The sequence below is a fragment of the Bos javanicus genome, chromosome 29 (genome assembly GCF_032452875.1).
Source record: "Bos javanicus breed banteng chromosome 29, ARS-OSU_banteng_1.0, whole genome shotgun sequence".
NCBI lineage: Eukaryota > Metazoa > Chordata > Mammalia > Artiodactyla > Bovidae > Bos > Bos javanicus.
The window spans coordinates 2,421,432-2,448,515 of record NC_083896.1 but is presented as its reverse complement, the minus strand read 5'-3'; the positions used below and the strand labels follow the sequence as shown (position 1 = coordinate 2,448,515).

At 42.2% G+C, this 27,084-nt stretch overlaps 1 protein-coding gene and 1 long non-coding RNA gene across 4 annotated transcripts in view; one reads left to right on the top strand and one right to left on the bottom strand.

Annotated features, from left to right (window-relative positions):
* FAT3 (FAT atypical cadherin 3) overlaps positions 1-27,084 on the top strand; it is a 641,657-nt gene that overhangs the window by 243,281 nt on the left and 371,292 nt on the right. The window lies entirely within an intron of this gene.
* The window catches only part of LOC133241003 (uncharacterized), a 36,418-nt gene continuing 35,680 nt past the window's right edge, over positions 26,347-27,084 (bottom strand). Inside the window, exon 3 of the long non-coding RNA XR_009734475.1 lies at positions 26,347-26,552. This is a non-coding gene — a long non-coding RNA (uncharacterized LOC133241003). The remainder of the gene's footprint in view (positions 26,553-27,084) is intronic.

Sequence of the window (27,084 nt, the reverse complement as noted above, 5' to 3'; positions counted from 1 at the left end):
ATAAATAAATACAGTGGGCTTTAAGTCCCATAGTAAATCTTCTTATAAAAGGGGACAGGAAAGAAGACACAGAGTAACCCAGGGAGAAGAAGGCCATGTGAAGACACAGGCAGAGGTCAGAGTGAAGGAGCAATGCTGCCCCAGCCAAGGACACTCAGGGTGCCAGCAGCCACCAGAAGCTGGAGAAGCTCCCAATTTCAGACCCTCCAAAGGAAACCAACTCTGCTGACACCTTGATTTTGACATCTTCGCCTCCAGAACTATAGGAGAATATATTTCTGTTACCTTAAGCCACTCAGCTTGTGGTACTTTGTTCTGGCAGTTCTAGGAAACTAAGATACTGACCGATTAAAACAACTAAAAAGGAAAATTGAAATCACCTACAACGAAGGGTCTCCATCCAGCCACATGTAACCGACACATTCCACTCAAGGCAGGTTTCATAAAGGAGCAAATGCTGGTTTTCACAAAGCTGACGTGCCTCCAAACATTCCAAGGGCCTTTAGGGGAAAGAGAAATTTGGTTTATTTCTCCCTGCTGGTTGAAAATAGTGTAGCAGTGGATGAGGCTGGTTGCCACAGAGCCGTGTAACACACCTGTTTTATGTGTTGCGGTCTCTGGTGGCCAAGATCAGATCAGTCGCTCAGTCGTGTCCAACTTTTCGTGACCCCATGAATCGCAGCACGCCAGGCCTCCCTGTCCATCACCAACTCCCGGAGTTCACTCAGACTCATGTCCATCGAGTCAGTGATGCCATCCAGCCATCTCATCCTCTGTTGTCCCCTTCTCCTCCTGCCCCCAATCCCTCCCAGCATCAGAGTCTTTTCCAATGAGTCAACTCTTCACATGAGGTGGCCAAAGTACTGGAGTTTCAGCTTCAGCATCATTCCTCCCAAAGAAATCCCAGGGCTGATCTCCTTTAGAATGGACTGGTTGGATCTCCTTGCAGTCCAAGGGACTCTCAAGAGTCTTCTCCAACATCACAGCTCAAAAGCATCAATTCTTAGGCGCTCAGCCTTCTTCACAGTCCAACTCTCACATCCATACATGACCACAGGAAAAACCATAGCCTTGACTAGACAGACCTTTGTTGGCAAAGTAATGTCTCTGCTTTTGAATATGCTATCTAGGTTGGTCATAACTTTCCTTCCAAGGAGTAAGCGTCTTTTAATTTCATGGCTGCAATCACCATCTGCAGTGATTTTGGAGCCCAGAAAAATAAAGTCTGACACTGTTTCCCCTGTTTCCCCATCTATTTCCCATGAAGTGATGGGACCGGATGCCATGATCTTCGTTTTCTGAATGTTGAGCTTTAAGCCAACTTTTTCACTGTCCACTTCCACTTTCATCAAGAGGCTTTTGAGTTCCTCTTCACTTTCTGCCATAAGGGTGGTGTCATCTGCACATCTGAGGTTATTGATATTTCTCCCGGCAATCTTGATTCCAGCTTGTGTTTCTTCCAGTCCAGCATTTCTCATGATGTACTCTGCATCTAAGTTAAATAAGCAGGGTGACAATATACAGCCTCGACGTACTCCTTTTCCTATTTGGAACCAGTCTGTTGTTCCATGTCCAGTTCTAACTGTTGCTTCCTGACCTGCATATAGGTTTCTCAAGAGGCAGGTCAGGTGGTCTGCTTTTCCCATCTCTAAGTTTGAGATGACAGTGTAGCTGCAGAACAGCAGGAAATAAAAATCCCTCCCCAAACTCCCCCTTCCCACATCAGACTTAGAATTTGAAATGTGTTCATGGCACATGCCAGAGATAATAGAAGCGTCCGCTCCCTTGACGGTGTGCCCCAAATCTCTTGTGCCTACATGCATGCTCGGTCACTTCAGTCATGTCCAACGCTTTGCAAGACCATGAACTGTAGTCCGACAGGCTCCTCTGTCCTTGGAATTTTTTAGGCAGTATTCTGCAGTGGGTTACCATTTCGTTCTCCAGGGGAACTTCCTGACCCAGGGATTGAACCCGCATCTCCTGCATTCTAGCCGGATTCTTTACTGTCTGAGCAAATCTCTCAATGGAGTCCAAATGCCTTTACCCGGCAGCAGACTCACGTAGCAGGAGCCCTGTGTCCTGCTCAGTCTCTCATTGTGCTACTGAGCCTGGAGTTTGACTTTGAAGGGTTTTGTTTCTTTGTCAATAAGATGCGGATAATAATGCCATCACAGGAAGCATTGTCATCAGCCTCTTTAACAGAAAGGGAAAGCAGCTGTGTATCTCTTCAGTGGTTGATTTGTTTTCTGCTAATACAACCTGTAGGTCTTGAAGCAGATTTCTGTTCTTTATTTCAGTGTGTTTGAGATTGAGCCTCATGCTGGTGAGCTTCTAGTAAATATACTGTGTCTTTGGCAACCTCGTTGAGCCCTATGTATCGTGTATTGTTTTTCTATCGATGGCTAATGTGTGTGGAGCCTTGCTTCATTGTAGTCACTGTGCGAAGCATTTAGTATATATTCTGACTGTTTGTCTTATCCCAGCTCTGGGTGGGGATAGTGATGCTCCCATCATCATCTCCACTTTGCCGAGAAGGGGACTGAGGCTTTGAGTGTACCACGGTCACTGACTCAAGATTCCACCCCATTACGGAGTGGGGTTGCCAGCTGGCCTGCCCTCGGATGCAGACTTGGTGGCTTTGGAGCCCAGGCTCCCGCCCACACAAAATATATGATTATTATAATGCCTGTGACTTGCTTTTTAAAAACTGCCCTCTCATTGTTCTCTGTTTACCCTGATTTTCTCATTTATTATTTATACTGTTGTCGGGCATGGATATCATTTAGCTACTTCAGGAATTTTGAGGGACAATATATAAAGCTAATACAGGTGATGTAAATATTATCTGAGAGAATATGCTGCTGCTGCTGCTGCTAAGTCGCTTCAGTCGTGTCCGACTCTGTGGGACCCCATAGACGGCAGCCCACCAGGCTCCCCCGTCCCTGGGATTCTCCAGGCAAGAACACTGGAGTGGGTCGCCATTTCCTTCTCCAATGCATGAAAGTGAAAAGTGAAAGTGAAGTCTCTCAGTCGTGTCTGACTCTTAGCGACCTCCTGGACTGCAGCCCATCAGGCTCCTCCATCCATGGGATTTTTCCAGGCAAGAGTACTGGAGTGGGGTGCCATTGCCTTCTCCGATTAGTCGCTCAGTTGTGTCCGATTGAGAAGCCCATAGACTGTAGCCTGCCAGGCTCCTCTGTCCATGGAATACTGGAGTGGGTTGCCATCCCCTTCTCCAGGGAATCTTCCTGACCCAGAAATTGAACCCGGGTCTCCTGCAGTGCAGGCAGATTCTTTCCCATTTGACGCATTAAAGGAACATAGTAAACACCATCCCTCTGGCCTCTTTTTCAGTGCCCAATACCAGAACCACCCTCAGTCTGGTTGCTTCTGCTGCCTCTTTCGACTTCCCAGGCAACACTGTAAATTGATTGTAAACGATGCTGAAGAAATATAATAATAATATACTACATATGAATCTGTAATGAGATTTCCTGAAATGAATCAAATTTGGAATTAAACTATATATTTTGTCTCTCATACTTTCAACTTAATTATCCAAGTATGTAATACATAAGACCCTTCTAAAGATCTTGTAAGAGAATTGGTTTAGATTTTTTGTTGGTTTGTTTTATAGGGTAGGCAGAGGGGGAGGATCTCTTTTTAATAATATTAACACTTCTCTAAGTCTCAGTTTCTTTAACCGTAAAGTGGGGCTGATACTGGTTGCTTCACCAAGTTGTCATTGTATGATTCAGTGCTAAGAGCATGTGCTGACTCCATGCTTGGCACTTCTAAAAGGTGCAGTCTCAGCAATAACGTGAATAAATTTAAAAATAAAGAAAAACACCAATACAGTATACTAACGCATATATATGGAACTTAGAAAGATGGTAACAATAACCCTGTATACGAGACAGCAAAAGAGACACTGATGTATAGAACAGTCTTTTGGACTCTGTGGGAGAGGGAGAGGGTGGGATGATTTGGGAGAATGGCGTTGAAACATGTATAATATCATATATGAAATGAGTTGCCAGTCCAGGTTCGATGCAGGATACTGGATGCTTGGGGCTGGTGCACTGGGACGACCCAGAGGGATGGTATGGGGAGGGAGGAGGGAGGAGGGTTCAGGATGGGGAACACATGTATACCTGTGGTGGATTCATTTCGATATTTGGCAAAACCAATAGTTTAAAAACAAAAAAAATTTTTTTTAAATAAATAAAAAATCCATATGTGTTAGTAGGCAGAAGGAAGAAGACTTTTCTTCAGGACCATTTTCAGTTTCTTGAGACTAGAAATGGAAAGTCAGCGTTTGCGATAAAGCAGAGATACTTAAAAGTATCAGAGATCCAGACTTCTAGGTTGTGCTCAAATTTACCACAACTAATTTCAGGTTCACATGCGAATTAAGAGGGCATTAGAGGATGAGATGGCTGGAGGGCATCACCCATGCAATGGACATGAACTTGGGCAAACTCCAGGAGATGGTGAGGGCAGGGAGGCCTGGTGTGCTGCAGTCCATGGGGTCGCAAAGAGTCAGACCCAACTGAGCAACTGAACAACGGTAACAGCAATACTGAGCTGTCATAAAGTGAATTATAACTTGAGAGCTTAAAAATGTGTGCTGATTCCTAGTATCATCTTTGCCAGCGTAAGTGGTTGCTCTGACCCAGGACAGGACTCTGTGGTATACACAAATGATCAGAGTAGTTTTTAAAGGAAGAGGCCTGGTGGCTCAGCAGTAGAGAACCCGCCTGCAGTGGAGGAGATCCAGGTTTAATCCCTGGGTTAGGAACATCACTTGGAGAAGGGAATGACAACCCAGGAGATCCGGGTTCAATCCCTGGGTCAGGAACTTCGCTTGGAGAAGGGAATGACAACCCAGGAGATCCAGGCTTGATCCCTGGGTTAGGAATGTCGCTTGGAGAAGGGAATGACAACCTGCTCCAGTATTCTTGCCCTGAGAATCCCATGGACAGAGGAGCCTGGCGGGCTGCAGTCCATGGGTCACAAACAGTCGGACACGACTGAGTGACTAACAGTGTCGTGTCCTTACGGGGTGAAACTGAAGAAGCAGTACAGCCTCCACAGTTGCCCGCTTTGCCTCTCACGGAGCTGCGTCCATTTCTCTGGAGGCGGGGCTTCCCAGAGCTGATTCCTAGAGAATACTAAATATTCTTGGTTTGGTTTCAGCTACTTGTTGGTCTCAACCTCAACACAACCTTGCCTGTGTCATTAAATAGCATCTGGTGGCGAGGTCTTTGGGACATTTTGACAAACAGATGGATTGTATCACAAGTAAATTTATAAATTTATAGCCTGAAAGTTCATATTTCTGTTTTTATCGTGTGTTCATTCCCAAGCATGACGTGTAAGCTGTTCTTATTTCAGTAAGTACAGTTCGAGAAGCGCTTTTGTGCTATTGGGACATCCACTCAAATTCTAGCCTCTGTTCTCAAATGCTAAAAGTGGCAGATGTGGGCAAAACATACCAAGTTGGCATCCTGTGAGGAATACTCCTCTGAAAATTGGCATTAACTTCGAGGCCAAAGTTCCAATCAGTTGAATGTTTGTCACATGATGGAGGAAGAAACATAGTAAGAATTATACCTTTCCTGTGAGTGATAAAGGAGCAGCTTAAATACCAAAAACAATAACCAAAAAATACCCCTTTTGTCTCTAACTTAGGTTTTGCTTTTGATAACCACCAGGAAGAGACAGAAGCAGTATGCTCATCGCACTGAAAGTTTTATGGTCCTCAAGAGAGGAAAGTGGCTTTATGTGAAATAGATGGCTGGTCCCAGCTCGCTGCATGAAGCAGGGCACTCAAAGCTGGCATGCTGGGACAACCCAGAGGGATGGGATGGGGGGAGGGGGAGGGGAGGGTGTTCAGGGTGGGGGCCACACGTACACCCGGGGCTGATTGATGTCAGTGGATGGCAAAAACCATCACAGTACTGTAAAGTAATTAGCCTACTCCAGTACTTTGGCCACCTCATGCAAAGAGTTGACTCACTGGAAAAGACTCTGATGCTGGAGGGATTGGGGGCAGGAGGAGAAGGGGATGACAGAGGATGAGATGGCTGGATGGCATCACTGACTCGATGGACGTGAGTCTGAGTGAACTCTGGGAGTTGGTGATGGACAGGGAGGCCTGGCGTGCTGTGATTCATGGGGTCGCAAAGAGTTGGACATGGCTGAGCGACTGAACTGAACTGAAACTAAATAAATTAAAAAAAAAAAGAAAATTAATACCGTGGCACTGAAATTCCTGCATTCAGATTACCTGGAGCTCAACAAAGAACCTCACAGGGTTCACAGGGCATCCAGATGCTGGGAGATAGCATCCATTTCCAAAGAAAAATGCAGATCTGTTTGTGATATAAGCTTTTTGTGATATAATTTTTTATTGTTTTATTTCCTTCGATTGTGTCTTGTGGGAAACCTGGGAGATAAAGAAATTGAGTTTTAGAGAAAGAGAGAAGAGAGAGAAAAGGAGAGAACAGTGAACTAGAGAATAAACACACTGAGAAGTAAATCATTTACAAGTAATCCTTCTACTAGGAATGGTCCAGCAGATTCTTGTGACATACCGAAAGTATACACGGTGTAATGGGACACATAGCTATTATGTAAATTCTAAGCTTCACATTGAAAAATTATATGCAGGCTAATCAGTTATGGACTCAAAGAGATACTGAAGTGTTACCAGAAAAGAACTATCCGAGTACTAAATAGTAAGGATAAGAAAAAAGAAAAACTAATTTGACCAACACTGACTAGTAGTGTTCACATGGTTACTTGATTCTCTTTATTGACAGATTGTACATGTGCCAAGTCATTTAAAATAATTATACAGCGCCTTGCAGAGTCAAAGGTTTGAAGGTGGTTTGCTCATTGCAGTGATAAGGCATATACCTAGCTTGGAAGTGCTGCTGTGTACCCTCTCATTTACCCTATGGTCACTTTTGTTATCAAGTTGTTGTGCTGTTAGTCACTGAAGCATGTCTGACTCTTGCGCAACCCCATGGACTGTAGCCCACCAGGATCTTCAGTCCATGGGATTTCCCAGGCAAGAATATTGGAGTGGGTAGCCGTTGCCTTCTCCAGGGGATCTTCCCGACCCAGGGATCGAACCCACGTCTCCTGCATTGGCAGGTGGTTTTTCTACTGCCGAGCCGCCACAAGACCACTTTACAAAACAAAACCCAGAGTTTGAGTGATCAACTGGAAGTCACACCTCTAAGAAGCTTTCCAACTGCAGACCTCATGGGCTTTCCACCAGGCCGTGTTGTTTCCTGCAGCACAGTTACACGGGGTTGGAGATATTTACTCTTTTGATAATGGACTGCAAATTTGAGAGAGTTATTACCAAGGCAATCTTCCGATTGCATTAGGCAGCAAAGAACCAGGAATACACAACCCAGTTCTTACCTCTGTTCTAACCGTCTGTCAAACCCTAATCATGTCCTCCTCTGAGGCCTAACTTTGCCTGTTTATAAAATAAGGAGTAATAAAAACTTCCACCTCTCAGAGATGAGAGCTTTAAGGAACATTAGATCACTTATGAGAGAAGCTTTGTGTTCTTTAGAAGAAAAGTACATGACAAAGTAACATTTTTCACTGTAATTGTCTAATATGTCATAAAAAACCAGTGCTGGAAAGATAATTAAGTATGTGGCTTTGACAGAGGAGTTGAAAGGAATGAAAAACTGGTGAAAATAAAAATAGTCTGTTATCTTGGTGACTGGATGGTATTGCCTTATAAGGGCATTTCTGAGCCCATGGTTCTAAGACAGATCTTTATTAAAAACCAGATGAGTATCTATAGCCCCATTAATTGTGTTGTAAGCTAAAATCCAGACTCCTCTGGGAGTAAAATTTGTAACATAAAGATCAGTGGTCTGTTCTTATTAAATTGCTATGTCAGGACCCTACGATAAATGAAATATTTGGAAAAGGTCAGGAATGGATCAGTGAAAATGACTCCGAATTAGGAAGCAGAACTTGTTAGGGAAAGGTTGGAGAGAGAGAATAAAATAGAAGACAAGCTATAGGCTGAGAGATATATGAGAGGTGGATGGTGACTGGAGGCCAGAATGAAAAGAAATTGCTTTAAATTATGACCAGAGGATTATAAGCAGTGCTCTAGGGAGACCCTGATGCATCTGAGAGTTGTAAGCTACTGGAATGCAGTATTGATTGAATTTATAGAATCTCTCTTTTTTCTGGAGATATATTTAATAATAGGCCACCTTTCCATCTCAGCAGATTGCTAGAGGCAGTAGATAAAAGGGCACATTCTATCATAGTGCGTGGTCATGCCCTGAGATAATTAAATTTGGGGACAGGGTACTTCAGTATGTAGAGTCTTTCACTCGAAGAGCGGCAGCCGTGCAGGACCCCATGAAATGCTACTTGGCATATTAAGTAAAGACCTTATGAGAAAACATAAGACTGTTTCTTTTTCTCATAGCTACAGAATTCTGACTACTTTAGCAGTAGCATCAGAAAAGCTGCCCCGTTGCCAGTACCTGTTATGGACAGATTTTGGAATTCAAAGGAGTTGCCACATTCTATCACCTTATGAGGGCTTCCTCCATGGCGCAGTGGTAAAGAATCCGCCTGCCAATGCAGGAGACTCCCCAAGAGTAGGAAATAGCAACCCACTCCAGTATTCATGCCTGGAAAATTCCATGGATAGGAGAGCCTGGTGGGGTGCAGTTCATGGGGTCGCAGAGTCGGACATGACTGAGCAACTGAGCATGCACACACTTTGGTACCCCAAATGGCAAAGAGTGTGGGATGCCTCCTTTGAAAATTATTAAATGTTTATAAAAAGCAGTAATTATGTAATCTCGGAATATTTCTATACAATTAATATGCTTTTAAATTGCCAGTAGTGGGGGTAAACAAACAGTTTGGCATAGACTAGAACATTACACAAGGCTAGTTATCCCGGGTACGTTAAATGCCTGATAGTTGCTTGAATTGCTTAAGGCGTGTAAAGCAGCCTCCAGTGTATCTTGCTTTTGTTATTTTTTGTTAAGTTGGCATGGAAAAAAATTTAAATTAAGCTTTTTGTGTTAAGTAGAAGGTTAGGTCGGGAAGAATAATGACTCATATCTCTTACTGATGTTCTCATTTTCACTTTTAACTCAAGCTCTGTTTCTCCAGCGAATTCCAGAGCAGCCTTATTTAGATGGCTCATTGGGCCCTGGGCCCACTGTTCCATTTCATCCAGCAGTGCTACCATGACTGTTTGATATCACCTTTGTTAGAGATACTCTTCCCCCAACACTAGCGGCACCTGTTAAAACCCTTCACACTCTTTAAGATTCAACTCAAAGATTCTTTATCCAGTTCCCTCCTCGTTCCCAATTTGGAAGGACAGTTTCCTATCAGGGGCACATCCATGGTACCCGGCCTTCCCTGGGGTCTCAGCTGGTAAAGAACCCGCCTGCAGTGCGGGAGACCTGGGTTCTATCCCTGGGTTGGGAAGATCCCCTGGAAAAGGGGATGGCAATCCACTCCAGTAGTCTTGCCTGGAGAATCCCCATGGACAGAGGAGGCTGGCAGGCTTGGGGTCACAAAGAGTCTGTCATGACTAAGCAGCGAAGCACAGCACAACACCCACATGGTGCCTAGTTCATGCCTTCTGCTTGCCTTATCAGAATCAGGCTGTTTGTATCTCTCTATCCTAATCTTAATCTTTCCTTCCTTAATCAGAAGCATTTTGAAGGCTTTGATGTCTTGTTTATGCTTGTCTTCTTTGCAAAGTCTAGAACCCCATCATGTATATATTGGATATTAACTAAATATTTGTTGAATCTGTTTCCCCTCTTGACGCCTCTTTACCCACCATCAGTGGTCTTGTCTTTATGCCTTTGAATCGAATGTCTTTTGCCCACTCTCACTTTTGTCCTCTTGCTCTGGGCTTCTCTTGACGATTTATAGCTGAATTCTGCCCCAGCTACCTCATCTGAGCCTGTTCAGATTTCTTGGCAGTCTTGCCCTCTCCTTCTAAGCTTTGGGAAGCCATCAAATCCCACAGGTGCAATTTAGAGCTCAGGGAAGTTTTTCAGCCTTTGCCTTTTTCATTGCATTCCATCTTCCCGTGTTTGCTTTGGGGTTCCTAGTTTCTAACGTGTTTCCACGTGCTTGAGTTTGGCCTCTGGATCATTCCATCATGTCATGGCCCTCACTGGGCAGCTCTTTGCTTTGTTTTCTGTTCTCATTCTTCCAAGGAACTGACTCTTGGCTCTACTTTCCCTGTCTGTTTTTCAGCCCAAATGCACGTCACCACCCAACATATCACATATCCTAGTAGGGACACAGAGGTCTGCTGTTCTCCTTGTAGGAAAGGGAATTATGGCCCCTATGAAATTAACAAGTCAGAGTCTTATATCAGCACCCAAAACCCTGTATAATCTGCCGTCACCCTCTCTAGGCAAGCTTCTTTGCCCTCTCCCACCAAGTATCCCCCTGTTGGGTGGCTCTTTTTGGTGACTTTTGAGGACCACGGGCTCCTGTCCCCCTTGGGGAATTTGCTTGTGCTGGGATGGCCCGTTATCTAAAACAGTGTCCTTTTTACTCTCATTTTTCCATCGCACTCCATTTAGAACCCAATTCAAGATATATTCTCTCAATGATTTTATTGTCCCACAATTCAGGCCATCTGATTTTTCCCCATCCTCATCCACATAGTGCATTCATGATTTTGGCCTTGACTGAATTGTTATCTTACAGTTGTTCCAGGAACGGGTATCTCATCCTACCATCTAGCTGATAAAGTCTCCTGCGGGTTAGGGCAGGGAGGAGATGCCATAGTCTTCTCTTTCGCCCACTATACCTCCCTCAGAAAATATAATTGCACTTGGGTTTACATATGCATGTGGGTATGCACACACACACATATTAGTATGTGCCAGGCTGTCCATGATTTATTTAACTTAATCTATACAAGTAGGGTTGCCAGATAAAATATAGGATGAAAATACTGAGTCGTGTAATATGCTAAAGAGTTATCTTAAACTTTATTTGTTGTTTATCTGATGTTCAAATTTAACTGAACAGCTCATATTTTAATTTGCTATATGTACCAACCTTTTACACAAAGCATTCATTACATTTATTATTTTGGAATGAGGAAACTAAGGGTCCATGACATTCAGTCACTTGCTCAGAGCTAGATATCAGATGAAATCTTTGGTCTGGAAAGGTTCTCTAAGTTTAGTAAGTGTGAAATACTGTGATGGCGCACAGAATGCCGTGACGCCCTTCAAGATTACCTCAATCCACTTTGTCTTAAAGGAGTAAATCATATGAACTTCAGCTCATCTTCAGATCTTCTATTGTGAAGGTAAAGTCCTGTTCACTAGTTGGAAAATGCATTTCTCTAAATATTATCTTAACATGGAATTGGACCTCTTCGAGCATGGAAGCAAACACCTAGGCGTAAAACTTAGCCACAGTAGGTGCCACAGAAAGCAGTGGAAGTGAAATATATCATGCATGATAAAGCACCTGTTAAATACTCCTTAACAATTTTTGTGCTTCACTTCATATACTTCCCTGTAAATATTGGTTTCCTTTATTAGGCTGTGATTACGGTGAATCACATTAGCACTTTGCAAAATATTTTTTTAAACCACCCATCTCCTACAATTATGTTAAATTAAATTTAATTCAGGCTCTCTTGTCTAAAAGAAAATCTTTGCATTTAGCAAATCTAATTAGTGTTACACAGACCTTTCCCATTAAGGGAAGCGTCTTGGAATATTCCCCTTGAATAGAGACACTCTTTTCTCTATTAATGAAGAAAAACATGGGAAAAGTTTAGGAAGCTTCACCAGATAGCCTTCCGCTTCTTTTGTATTTTCCTCCTTTCTGTTGAGTGAAGTCAGGGGTTTGATAGAAAGCTTTGCTCTGAGTTGGTCTATGGAAATCACACTTAGAGGGAAATGGAAATTGATAACCTCTCCAATTAATATACTAATACATTAACTCAGACATGACCAACCTAGGATAAAGTTCATCTGACATGTAGTCTGCCTTTAGCATCCTCAGCAAAACTAAAGAGTGTAACTAATATGTCTTTTTGGTCTTCTTGTTTCACATTCTGAGTCATTCTCCTTTCTCTGCCTCTCTTTTTTTTAATTGGACTATTCAGCTCAGTTCAGTTCAGTTCAGTTGCTTAGTCATGTTCAACTCTTTGCGACCCCCTGGACTGCAGCACGCCAGGCCTCCCTGTCCATCACCAACCCCCGGGACTTACTCAAATTCATGTCCATCAACCTGGTGATTCCATCCAACCATCTCATCCTCTGTTGTCCCCTTCTCCCACCTTCAATCTTTCCCAGCATCAGGGTCTTTTCCAAGCAGTCAGTTCTTCATATCAGGTGGCCCAAGTATTGGAGTTTCAGCTTCAACATCAGTCCTGAAAATGAATATTCAGGACTGATTTGCTTTAGGATTGACTGGTTGAATCCACTTGCAGTCCAAGGGACTCTTAAGAGTCTTCTCCAAGACCACAGTTCAAAGGCATCAATTCTTTGGCACTCAGCTTTCTTTATAGTCCAACTCTCATATCCATATATGACTACTGGAAAAACCATAGCTTTGACTAGACAGACCTTTGTTGGCAAAGTAATGTCTTTGCTTTTTAATATGCTGTTTAGGTTAGCCATAGCTTTCCTTCCAAGGAGCTAGTGTCTTTTAATTTCATGGCTGCAGTCACCATCTGCAGTGGTTTTGGAGCTCAAGAAAATAAAGTCTGTCACTGTTTCCATTGTTTCCCCATCTATTTGCCATGAAGTGATGGGACTGGATGTCATGATCTTAGTTTTCTAAATGTTGCGTTTTAAGCCAACTTTTTCACTCTCCTGTTTCACTTTCATCAAGAGGCTTTTAAGTTCCTCTTCACTTTCTGCCATAAAGGTGGTGTCATCTGCATATCTGAGGTTATTGATATTTCTCCCAGCAATCTTGATTTCAGCTTGTGCTTCATCCAGCCCAGCATTTCTCATGATGTGCTCTGCATATAAGTTAAATAAGCAGGGTGACAATATATAGCCTTGACGTACTCCTTTCCTGATTTGGAACCAGACTGTTTCCCCATGTCCGCTTCTTAACTGTTGCTTCTTGACCTGCACACAGATTTCTCAGGAGGCAGGTAAGGTGGTCTGGTATTCCCATCTCTTGAATTTTCCACAGTTTGTTGTGATCTGCACAAAGGCTTTGGCGTAATCAATAAAGCAGAAGTCGATGTTTTTCTGGTATTCCCTTGCTTTTTTGATGATCCAACAGACGTTGGCAATTTGATGTCTGGTTCATCTGCCTTTTCTAAATCCATCTTGAACATCTGGAAGTTCATGGTTCACATACTGTTGAAGCCTGGCTTGGAGAACTTTGAGCACTACTTTGCTAGTGTGTGAGATGAGTGCAATTGGTGTGTAGCTGCTTTATAATGGTATGTTAGCTTCTGATGTGCATATAATAGCTAGGACATGGAAGCAACCTACATGTCTACTGACAGATGAATGGATAAAGAAATGAGATACATATATACAATGGAATATTACTCAGCCATGGAAAGGAATGAAATTTGGTCATTTGTGGAGATGTGGTTGGAGCTAGACTCTGCCCCTCTTTTTGCCAACAGTTTATCTTTTGATGATCTCTGGTCTGGAAAGTTATCTGACTTACCCAGTCCTTTCTCTAAAGCTCCAAAAAGACCTTCTGTGCTCTTTGACCTCAGGCCACACCCCCACTGTCATTGTTATCAGCTCTCTCTGAAGTTGATGTTCCGCTTAATTTTGTCTAAAATTTTGATTTTAGGCAGCTCCCAGGCAGCTCAAGAACTGGTTAGTCTTCCTCCTTCCCACCCTCCCTTCCATTCTTCCTTCCCTCTTTCATTTTTAACTGGAAGGAATTTTAGAATTGGTGTTACCTGATGCTCTGTACCTACAGAAAATTATTTCAAGCAGCATATTGAAAACCAGTAGACAGTAGATGAAGTATTTTAATTGAGTCATCAAGGTTAGAGAGAATTCTTATGGATATTGCAAAATGCAAATTCTTGTGGCAAGGCAAGGATCACCCTTAGATGGAAAAGGGTTTGAATTCCAGCTCTGCCTGTTGCTCTCTTGGTGATGACCTCAGACAAGTTCAGAAACTCTCTGATTCTCCTTTTCCTTGTCTAAAAAACTGTGATAAAATATAGCTGCCCCTCTGGATTTCTGAGATTAAGGGACACTGTGTGCCTTGGCTAGTTTTGAATAATCTCTGTAGACAATGGCTCTTACTGTCTTGCTTGTTGTGCATGGTGGTGGGGATCAGGTGCGCCATCTTCCCGGCAGCCACTTGCCCATTGCTTCCTCAGCTTCCTCCCAGGGCACAGAGACTTCATTTTTCAAAAAGACTCGGCATTAGGGATCATAGTGGTGGGCCCTGAATTCTGCAAAGACCTAATCTTTGTCTTTTCAGTCATAAAAAAAATGATTTAACTGTGATTTGTGGAGTTCATTGAAGTGATTTTTATGGTACAGAAAGCCCTTTTTTTGCCACTTGACATTTAGCTAAGCCTAATCCTGAAGGCTATACAATACATTTGGAGGAACTTTTCTGCCTTGTTGCTTATATGTGCATCTTAGTCTGTTCTGGCTGCTGTAACAAAATCTCACAGACTGGGTGACTTACAGCAACAGCTATTTATTCCTCAAAGATTGGAGAACATACACGTGCAAAGTCCCAGACCATGGTGCCTACAGTTGCAGTGTCTGGTGAGGGCCTGCTTCGTCATAGGTGACTGGCTTCCCACTGTCAGCATGCAGGGTGGAAAGGGCACGGACCCGCTCCTGGCCCTGCTTGTTAGGTTCCCGTTCATGCCATCATGACCTAATCACCGACCCAAGGACCCATCTATGAACACCATCAGACTGAGGGTTAGGTTTCAACATATGGATTTGTGTGGACACAAACATTCAGTAAAGAGCAGTTTATGAACCCATTTATAGAGCCAAGGGTTAGAGCACAGGCTGAGTGAGTGTTTCAGTTTGTGGCCATGTTAGTGCCATTAACTGGTGAAATAGTCATGTCCAGGAATATGGAATAGAGGTGGAAATGGATCTTAGACAGGCTACTGACATGGTGAGGACGATAGTGGAAAGGCAAGTATTACAAAAGAGTGGCAATGCATAAATTTTAATTTTTTGGTAGTTTGTTAGCCCTACAGAGATGTGTGTGGTAATTATTTGTAAATTAGAATATTTCACTTCATTTTCTAAACATGCAGAGGAACATTTTCAGTGGATTGAAAAATGGCCAAAAAAAAAAAAAAAAAACCTGATTGGAAAATTAGTCATTATCTCAGCTGGAGGGCAGTATTTTACCTTGAGCTGCGTTTTGAATAGCCTGTGGAATGTACTTTGATGATCTGAGCTACAGATTTAGAATTTAAAATGATACCGCTTTGTATTCACGTAGAGGCCTTCGTTTTAGAAATTTTCACTGCTGAAAAAATACCTTAACTATCATCCTGTGGGAAGAAAAATGATGAAAATGATAATAGCAGTCATTGACAATGAAGTTATTGGGACCATAATTAATATTTGCACATCTTCAACAATCAAGATAACCCAGTCTCTGTTCTTAGGATGTGGCTATTCTGTAGAAATGAGGGATTGGGGAAATATGAAGGAGTTAGGACTGGATATGATAATGAGTTTTGTTTTCATTGTTTCAAATTCTGGTGACTGTAAATTTTATTTTGCATTGTTTTTCTGCAGTTTCCACAATCAGCATACTTGCCAGGACATCTTGAGGTAGAAAACTTGGCTGAATGCATTAAAAGAATTGCCTCATGTTCAGGAGAGAAATTTTTCACTTCTGTAGATAAGTAATAGTTAGCATTCAGTTATTCTTACAACATTCCAAATGCTTTTCTATATGCTTTAAATATGTGAACATATTAGTCCTATATGATAGGTACATGATTTTTGTCCTAACCTTGGGGAAACAAGGCACAAATTGGTAAAGCAAATTACCCGAATTTTTGCAACTACTAAGCAGATTCAAGATTTCAACCCGAGTTTGCTTCTAGAGCCCAGGATCTTACTGAGTATTCTCTGCCACCTCTTGTCTCTTCCTCCTTTTTAAAAATTTTCCTTATTTTTTTTGTCCCTGAAATGCACCATACCTACTACCATCAAAAACTTTTTTCTTCTTTCCTTTCTTTCTCTTTTCCTTTCCTTTCCCTTCTTCCTTTTTTCCTTCTTCTTTCGCCTCCTTTCTGTTTCAGAACAAAGAGGGGAGAAAAGGCCAAGTGAAGAGGGTGGCTGGTAAGAGTTGGCCCCACTGAGGTCAGACACAGAGAGAGGAAAGTGCTGAGATCAATGGCTGGTCGGGTCGGTAGATGAGACCGGTGACATATCGGCTAGTGAGCAAAGAAGTGGATAATGAGCCAGTTTTCTTACTGTCAGAGGAGAAGGATGTTACAAACAGTAGAAGAAGAAGGCTAGAGTGACTCTGTGATGTTGGATTGGAATTAGAGGTATTGCTATATTCAAGATATATAGGTAGCCGTAGAAATAAATACAGATGCAAGGGCACGTGTGTGTATTTATATACAGATATTTCTTAGCTCTGTTCAGGAGGGACACCTCAGTATCAATAAGCACACCTGAGCCCAGCCTGCATCATCAGAAATGATAAGGTCATGAAGGTGAGCAGGGACTGAAGAGTATCTTTCTGACTGAAGAAGAATAAAGAGCTGTGACCATTAAGCGCCATGTCTGGTCCTAAATTGGATCCTTCTCTGTAAAGGGAATTATCAGGACCACTAGTCAAATCTGAGTAGTGTCTCTGAGTGAGGGATGTGTGAAGGTTCATTATGCTCTACTTGTAGCTTTTCTGTAAATTTGAAATTATTTTGAAATAAAAATTAAAAGAAAGAAGTAATAGTATTGGCCAGGATCACAGTTGTCTTGTTACTTTCTGGTTCTTTTTGTCAGTAAATTTAAAGTTTGGAATTTAATCAAATCCCCAGAATCAAGGATTATTAAACTCCACTAATTGTGGATTAAATAAGAGTTTCTTTTAATGGCAAATAGTAAGTCTGCATAATGGTAATATATTTATATGGTTTTCAGAATGTACTCTGATTCACTGAAATACCATGCTTTTAAGAAATGGGCTGCATTTCAGCAACCTCTTTTCCTAAATTGCTTTTGTAAAAATCATGTTTCTGAATGATACTAACTGGAGAGTTTTTTAGAACATTGGTTCCAGGTAATTAAGAGAAAGATGTTTTCCTTATCTTGGAATAATTTCAAATATGAGAGATGGCAAATGGCAAAAATGAAATGTGCAAAGCTGTACAACTAATTTCCTGTTAGTATAAGTTTACCTGCAATCTCTGGGTCAGAAAGATCCCATGGAGAAGGAAGGACAACCTACTCCAGGATTCTCGCCTAGCAATCCCATGGACAGTGGAGCCAGCATGCCGAGGTCCATGAGTTAGCAAAAGAGTTGGCACAACTTAGCAATTGAACAACAATAAGGATGAGAATGTTTACAGATGATGTGTTCTTCCTTTTACTTAATTTTCTTCTAGACATGAGAGAATGTCAATGTGACATTTTCTAAGGATTTTTTACTTGATGTTAAAGTGGGCCTACTTTTATAATCTTCTTAAACTCAAAAGAATTCAGTACATTATATTCAGGATCCTCAAGACAGGGACCTATATCTGTAGAAAATGGAGTGTTTAATTATACTAACTTGGTTATTAGTGTAATTTCATTTCAGCAGGTCCCATGTACTGCCTTTTCGTTTGTCTCCAATATCCAGGATGGGACTGGTTTTAATTTTTTACTCTTATTAAAAAGGTGGTTTGGTTATTATCTTTGTAAATCTGTTTCTATTTTCCCTTTAGAAAAAAAATTCCTAGAGGCAGACTTGGAAGTCAAAGAGATTTTTGAAGTGTTGCCAAAATACTTGTAGGCACATGAACTAAAATGCCCCTCATGACTTTAACTGCTTAAGCTTTTTTTAATAATTAAAAATGCTAAAGTATAGCATATTTAACTTAGCAAAATGAAACCTTGATCTTGAATGTGGCATCATAATAGTATGTCTACTGACTCAGACCACATCATGCTATTAGAACATAGAACTTCTGATGCCTAGGGATCTTGGAGAAGGTGCGATTGCAAGCTCTGCCAAATGCCAAATCTCACCAAGGAACACATTTGTTCATTTTTTCTAATCGGTGGATTTGGAGCAAGGTTGGTCAGCAACACAAACAACTCTCCAGGTATTTAAAGTCTGTTGTCGAGTCCTCACCGCATCTGAGTCACTTAGAAACTTCTAGAACTTGAAGCAGTCAGTCTCCTGCTTTGTTTTACCATCAAGAGGATGACCATATAAGGTGAAGGATCTTTTCCAATGGATTTGTGCTCAGGGCTTACAGAGCATACATGGTTTCAACAGCGGTGTCCCTTTGCTGTGGCTCTCTTTGAATTCTCTGGTACAGCAATGGCGTTTCTAGCAATGGCCTCTGTTCAACTTCCTTTTTGGTGTTGTTTGGCATGATCCACAGATAGTTCATTTGTGTTTTGCAATAAGATGCTGTTCCAGGGCAAAGATGAAATGTTTTCTTCTTCCAGTAACTTGCCAGTGTGGTACATCCATTAAATCCAGTTACACATGTAACAGAATATACTATTCTTATTGGCAGTGACCTCATTGACTAATTACAGGCTGACCCTCTTGACGACTTCCTACTGATTTTACTTCCTGAGTGATTAGTTCTAATGTTGCTTATACAGTTGGAGTAAAGGAGGCTTACAGTAATAGTCCTGCTTTGGAACATTCTCTACTCTACTGACATTAATTAACAAAATACTCCACAGAGGAAAATGGGTATTTTTGCTGTCACAGATGAAAAGAGTTAAGAGGCTTGTTCTGGACCATTCAGCAAGTCACTGGTATTCATAGATGAGGTGAGAAAGAAGTCAACCATTTTTTTTTTTTTTTAGATATCAGCCAGATGAGTTTGGAGCAAAAGTAGACAAGGACCCACAGAAAACAAATAGTATTTGACACATTTCCCACAAAATAAGACCACAACGGCCTGGCCCCCATTCTGACTCTGTGCATACTAGTCTCTTCAGTCACGTCTCTTTGAGATCCCATGGACTGAAACCCAGCAGGCTCCTCCGTCCATGGGGACTCTCCAGGCAAGAATACTGGAGTGGGTTGCCATGTCCTTCTCAGGGGATCTTCCTGACCCAAGGATCGAACCCGAGTCTGTTTTGTCTCCTGCATTGGCGGGCGGGTTCTTTACCACTAGCACCACTTGGGAAGCCCCATTTTGACTCTGCTGCTGCTGCTGCTGCCAAGTCGCTTCAGTCATGTCCGACTCTGTGTGACCCCATAGATGGCAACCCATCGGGCTCCCCAGTCCCTGGGATTCTCCAGGCAAGAACACTGGAGTGGGTTGCCATTTCCTTCTCCAATGCATGAAAGTGAAAAGTGAAAGTGAAGTCGCTCAGTCGTGTCCAACCCTCAGTGACCCCATGGACTGCAGCCCACCAGGCTCCTCCGCCCATGGGGTTTTCCAGGCAAGAGTACTGGAGTGGGTTGCCATTGCCTTCGGCTAGGTAGGATAAGAATTAAGCTGTCATAAAGAAGAAGCTTCTAAAGTGCAGTAGAATAATGAAGACAGTTTGCTTGCCTTTAATGTAACAGCACTGAGGTGACAGTTGAGGCAGGTGCGGTGGTTCTGTTTCATGTGACCAGTCAAGGACTAGGAGTTGTCCATCATACGACCCCACTATCTCCTTGGGTTTTATCTTTCTGTCTGTGGTTGAAGCTGAGTCCTAGGCACTTCCATTTTGCAGCTCATAGGGAAAGGAAAGGAAGGAAGGGCGAACGGCTTGACCTCTTAGTTGGAAATGACCTAGGAGTTACATTCCATTGGCCAGAACTCTCCATACCCAGCCGTGAAGGAGGACGAGGAATGTATGTGGTTTCTAGCTGAGTGGACAGGCTTTTCTGTTACTGCAAAAGGAGAGAACAGACAGTGGTGGGCGAGAGGCAGTTTCCACCTCGGATTTATTTGCTGTAGCACTCCCCCTTTTACTAGTAAAAGTTTTGTCAAACAGCATGTAACTAGCACTTACGGGTGAAAGTCGTGTCTGATTCTTTGTGGCCCCATGGACTATAGAGTCCATGAAATTCTCCAGGCCAGAATATTGGAGTGGGTAGCCTTTCCCTTCTCTGGGGAATCTTCCCAATTGAGGTCTCCTGCATTGCAGGTGGATACTTACACTTACAGGTACTCAGTATATTTTCATTGAATGAGTTGATTCAGTTATGAATTCAGGTATGAACTATAGTAGGTTCTAATCAACAGATCCCAATTCTCTCTCTCCTCGCACCATCTCGGCACAATTTTCTCCTCTTTATTAAGTTGTGTTTCTTACTTAAGCTTAAACTTGCTCATGTGTTCAGCCAAGTGGATATATCATGCTTGCTTTATTTGAGTGAGCGTATCTTTTAGCATGACTTCTGATGTTCTCTCTCTCTGGCCACGTAGACGACATTTCTTCCCCTCTGATCTCAGTAACAAAGATGTGACACATCTAACTGAGCCCTAATTGAGGCTATTCATATTGTGAAGCTGCTGTCTCCTTCCATATCAAGCCCCGTTTGTCATAAAAGTATGCTTAAATACAGGAAATCAATCTTGTACCGTCAGTAAGCCCGTGGAGTACCAGCCTGCTACTTCAGACCAATACAAATAGGTGCCTAATCTTCATGTTTGTCCCCAGTTAAATTTCACTGGAATTCTAAATTGGAACAAATTTCTCTCCCTTTAGAAACTCATCTTTTCCTTCATTGTTTTTTTTTTTTTTTGGTATGATCTCAGTAAATATTCTTAAGCAGATGCTCAGATTCAAGTGCTTCGGATTCAAGATACTCATATTCAAGTATATGATTCAACTGCTTCGAACACGGATGCTGACACAGAGATTTTTTTAGTCCAGGGAACTTACTCATGAGTGACATAATCAAAGTTTCAACAATATACTGTAGGAGGTTGGGGAGTGACAGATTAATACAAAATGAAAAAGTGCGGCAGAGGCTTCTTTGGAGAAGGGACACTTAAACTTGGCCTTTAAGCCTTAGATAGGGGCGTATGGTAGGAAGGCTTTTCCGGCAGGAGTAGGAGCTGAGCTAGGACATGGAAAAGTTCAGTCACAGAGGGCACTAGAGTATTCAGAAGGAAGGTGGAGTGGTAAGGAAGAAAAACCTTCTTAGAGAAATCAAATTGTAGATGGATAAGCAGAGTAGAGAAATCAAATTGTAGATGGATAAGCAGCTGACAAGCTGTGTGACAAAAGGTGGCCAGGCTCACAGGATGCAATTTCTTATCATAAAACCAAACTCAGATTTTAACTAGTTATCACTACTTCTGTTATCCTCTAAAAATAGCCGACTTTATATAAAAAGGTTGAAAAAAGAGTGCTCGAAAACTAACATTTATTCATTCGTAAGAACACTCTGTTTTACAGTAGTTGTCTCATTTGATTGGGCACAAAAGCTTCAGAAGCACTTGCTTATCAAGCAACCACTGTAATAGATTATCAGCATTCACTGTATGTGCTGGTCTAGCTGCTGCTGCTGCTAAGTTGCTTCAGTCGATTCCGACTCTGTGTGACCCCATAGATGGCAGCCCACCAGGCTCCTCTGTCCCTGGGATTCTCCAGGCAAGAACACTGGAGTGGGTTGCCATTTCCTTCTCCGCTAGCATGCTGATGTACAGGTGAAAAACAAAGGAGATGTTTGTTGCCTTTATCTTATATCCCTTCTTTTCTTTCATCACTAACAATCCCTCTATAATTTAGTATGGTCAGAGGAGCTAGGATTTTGACACAGAGGCTAAACTGTGCCTAAAGCAGTCTGTTTACAAGACTGGTAACCAGTCTTGACTTGTAAGCAGTCTTGGTTACAAGACTGGCTCCTTCCCAATTTCTATCCCTTACTCAGTCCAGCACAACCCATTTCTACTGCTGGAATTATCTTTCAACCATAAACCCAAGGAGACTGACCTCTGTGTGCCTTTAAATCAAATACAAAAGAAGGAAAGCTAAGGGCCTGTATGTTTTCAAATTCAGGCCCCTTTGAAAGAATTCTATTACCAAGCCAAATGTAAATTTACCTGCCCTAGGAAAAAAACAATAAAACCCACTTAAAGTACTAAGGATGGCCTTCTGGCTTTGAAATATGGCTTTGGTGACCTCATATCCTCTAAGGCTGAAGTTTAATATTTTAATATCCCTCATCTCTGCAGTAACTGCCAGAATAGCTATGGTTCTTAATGGACCCCTGTGCCTCCCACAGCTGGTTTCTGCACTGGCTGTAGCCACAGTGCAGGTCTCATATGTAAGGAGCCCTATAAGAGAGCCACATTCTGGGAGAGGATTTTGGAAGGATTCTGGAATACTGTGGAATGTATTCATCTATTTCTGTCACTTCCAAGAATTCACTCACTCAATGCAAACAACCACATCACAACAACAGAAGCATAAGAGCTAGGACTTTACTGTGTTAATTATATTACCCTTGGACTTCCCTGGCAGTCCGGTTGTTAAGACTTGGCCTTAACAGGTAAGCTGTTAGTTTGATTCCTGCTCAGGGAGACAAGATCCCACATGCCTCGCAGCCAAAATCCAAAACGTTAAAAAAAAAAGAAGGAATATTGTAGTAAATTCAATAAAGACTTGTTAAAAATGGTTAATATGAAAAATTGCACCCCTCTTAATTATCTTATTCCATGTAGAACATTATCGTCTCCTAAAGAGTTTTGTTTTGTTTTTTTTAATGTCTAACACAGTATCTCTAATGCAGAGACTGCTAGGCATACCAAGTCAATTTTTGCTAAACTATAAGCGTATCAGTTGTTTTACAAAGCTCATGACAGGAACTTAAAATATTTTTGCTTCTAAAAAGGCAGAGAATTTTATCAGTTTAGCTGCAGGCAGAGTAGTAAGCATCCAGCTTCTGACAGATGGATTTTTACAAAGGAAAAGGAGCCTTTTCTGTCAGTTTCTTTGCACCTATATCTTGTTTCCGCAGTAGTTAAACTGAAAGAATGCGCTATTTGGTCATTTATTCAGTATTTCTTCTAAGGCTTTGGGGACGCAGAATAAATAAGACCACAGCTCCTGCCTTCAAATCCTTCTTAGTCTTGTAATCAAGGAATATGTGTCATTTTAAAACTTATCTAGACACTACTTCTTTTACAGACCACAATATTGCCCAACAATAGATCAGGAATCTTCTAAATCTTCTAATTATTTTTTAAAAATAGTATGAACCATATTTTGGTACTGATTAAAGCAAATTTATTACATTTATGGAACAATTGGGCTGCTGATGGGTATTTGATGATATTAGAGCATTATCTCTCTTTAGTTATTGTGGATATCTTTTTTGTTTTTGTGGACATATTTTTTAACTGTGGCAAAACACAAAACATAAATGTTACCATCCTCATATTTTTTAGTGTACATTTCAGCAGCCTTAAGTACATTCCCATTGTTTGTCAATCAATATCCAGAACTCTTTTCATCTTGAAAAACTGAAACACAGCACACGTTAAGCAACTCTCCATTCCTCTTTCCAGTGGCTCTTGGCAGCCACTGTTCTCCTTTCTGTCTTCATGAATCTGACTACTCTAGGTGCCTCGTAGAAGTGAAATCACTGCACTGTTTATCTCTGTGACTGGCTTATTTTGCACTGCATAATGTCCTCAGGATCCGTCTGTGTTGTAACATGTGTCAGAATTTCCTTCCTTTTTGAGGCTGAATAATATCCCTTTGTAGGTGTGCAGTCCTGTTCAGGTCTTTGCGACCCCATGTACTGTAACCTCTGTCCGTGGCATTCTGCAGGCAAGAATACTGGAGTGGGTAGCCGTTCCCTTCTCCAGGGGATCTTCCCAACCCTGGGATTGAACCTGGGTCTCCTGAGTCACAGGCAGATTCTTCACCATCTGAGCCACCAGGGAAGTCCAAGGGTGAGAGGCGTCCCTGGCTGGGCTACACAGGAAAATGCATACATCACATCTTGTTTATCCATTCGTCTGTGGATGGATGCCTGGGCTGCTTTCATCTTTTGGATGTTGTGAATAATACTGCTATGAATACAGGTGTGCAAATAGCTCTTTAAGGCCCATTTTCAATTATTTTAGGTATATATCCAGAAGTGGGATTTCTGGATCAGGTGGTAATTGTATTTTCAATTTTTTGAGGACCACCTTCCTGTTTTTATATGAGTTTCACCATTTACATTCCCACTAACAGTACTGTTAGGAGATCAAACTAGTCTATCCCAAAGGAAATCAGTCCTGAATATTCATTGGAAGGACTGATGCTGATGCTGAAGCTTCAATACTTTGGCCACCTGATGCGAAGAGCTGACTCATTAGAAGAGACCCTGATGCTGGAAAAGATTGAGGGCAGGAGGAGAAGGGGAAGACAGAGGACAAGATGGTTGGATGGGATCACCAACTCAATGGACATGAGTTTGAGCAAGCTCTGGGAGATGGTGAAAGACAAGGAAACCAGGCGTGCTGCGGTCCATGGGGTCGCAAAGAGTCGGACACAACTGAGCAACTGAACAACAACTACAGTATATACGAGTTTCAGTTTCTCCACATCCGCACCAATAGTTGTAATTTTTCTATTTTTTTTCTCCTACTAGCCATCTTCATGGGTGTGAAGTGGCCTAATTTGGTTTTACTTTGCCATTTATCAAATGTTTATGTAGCACTTGCTAGCTAAGGACCCTGGGCTGGGTTGTACTGAGCTCTAAGAGTATTACTCTTGTAGTTAGTTGACTGATCCAAAGTTGCCTGGTGACCTCAGCTTACAATCAGGTGCATTCTGTTCCTTGAACATTCTAGAAGGGCGACTGCAGCAGGTTAACGGTCTGTATGTAATCCTGACCCTGTTGCATGATGCAGCACTTTGTCTCATGACCTCATATGAAAGGAATCTTATGATTATGAGCAAATTGTATATTGCATGTGTTTACTAATGTCTTACTGGAACACATACCATTATAATATAGTATTTGATTCCCAAGTTAGATCAGGAAAGCCTATGTGCAAAAAGTAGTAACTTGGTATGATGATATTTATTACAAAGCTTTATCTCAATTACGTATGTGCCCACTTCCAGGTTGTGGCTTCAGAGACACACCCTGAACAAACTAGGAGGAACAGGGACCCCTTCGCCCCAATGTCTGTTTCACCCACTGATAAGCAGTGGTGTGTGTCACAGTGAGGGCTCAGCACTAGAAGCAGAAGGAACAAGAGGCAGGATTCAGGGAGCTGGGGGTGGTGGGCACTGCAAGGACTTTGGATCCCAGTTATTTAACTTGCACATCTGTGTAAGTGAATATGAGAATGACTGAATAATCTTCCTTAGTCCCTTGGTGTTTAGAAGCATGAAAACAAAACCGTTTGTCACTTCTATGTACCAGTTGCCCTCGAACCTTCATCGGCCTTCACTTAGTCCGTGGCCACACGTGTATGGAATTCATCCTTTTAGTGCCTCATGGGTCAGGCCCTCTGCTGGGCACAGGAATGCGGTGTGGGAAAAAAGGTAGCTGAGCTTATGGTGGATACTTAGGGTCAGTTGTTATTTATGGATTATTCATAAGGCAGGCGTTCTTAGTTGAAAGATTGCCTATACATTTTCCAGTGATACCCCAGATTGCTTTACCGTAAAACCCAGCCCCCTTTCCCCACCCTTAATGTTTGCTGCCAGAATCCACAGCATGCTTCAGAATGCTTTCTATTTTGGTAGTGCTTCTGAAAACGTGTGAGGTGGATTGCTTGCAGGGGAAAAATATATTATATATAGTAAGCATCACTTAAGATATACTGTTAGAAAAATCATACATCTTAAAGCACTCATTCAGATACATAGTATGTTTTTGGAGCTAGGAGTAAGAATCTTTTTGATGCCCACATGTACTCTACATAAACCGTGTAAGCTCTTTAATTTCACCCCTCCTCTTTTCCTTGGTAAGACGAATGCTGCTTTTTGGCAGGAAGGATGGGACTTGTCAGGGATGGAACCTCGTGGCTGAATCTGTTGTAACAGTGTGTGAGTTCAGGTGAGGGTCGTGGGGGCAGAGGGACTGGGGAAGCAAGTCTGGAGGGGCCCACGTCCCCACAGGCTCCTCTGGACACTTTCCTTCCCCAGCCTGCGTGTCCTCTTTGGCTTCACCTTCGATTGCATTTCTGAGAAGCTTGAATCTGCTGAATTGAGTACAAGGATGTGGGCAGCAGAACAAAAAGTGTTTTATTTATTTCCTGACAGGCTTTTAACAGGCTGTGGTTATAATGGGAGAGAAATGCATTCTGTCCACAACACAAATTGCTTTTCTTCACGAACATTATGGTGGTACTTCCTGGCGCAGGATTTCCATGGTTCTTGAATTTGCTCTCTCTTTTGTTGGTTTGTGAGCTAAGAAAGAAAAGAACAAGAGCTTTGTAACCCTAATAACGAAGTAATAATTAAGTCCTTTATAAAGGCAAGCTTATTCCCACATCTTATTCCAAGGTACAAGACATACTTTCTCATTAGGAGGCATTGTAAGTACTCAGTGGTCGTGTACAGGCGTTAGATGGCATAAATAAATATGACCTCATTCATGTGGAGCTTCACCCCTGAGACTGATACTTCGTGTGCTTACAGGCCCTTCTTGAACGCTGTGAGTGTGGTACAGTAACGATGTTGGGAGACTCCGAGACCAGGTCCCCACCCCCAACTAGCAGGTTTTCATGCTTGGCATCCAGGTTTCTGGGGTCTGCAGGGGTAACTGACACCCGCTTTTTATTGATCACCCTAAAACAAGAGAGAGCACTGGGTAATGTTTGTGTGTGTGGTCCAGGAAAGACTGGAGGTGGGGGGACACTGGGTGGTGGAGCGAGAGCTCAGCGGTGTGCGGAGCCCTGTGAGAGTGATGTTTCTGAGGTCACCCTTATCAATACACAAG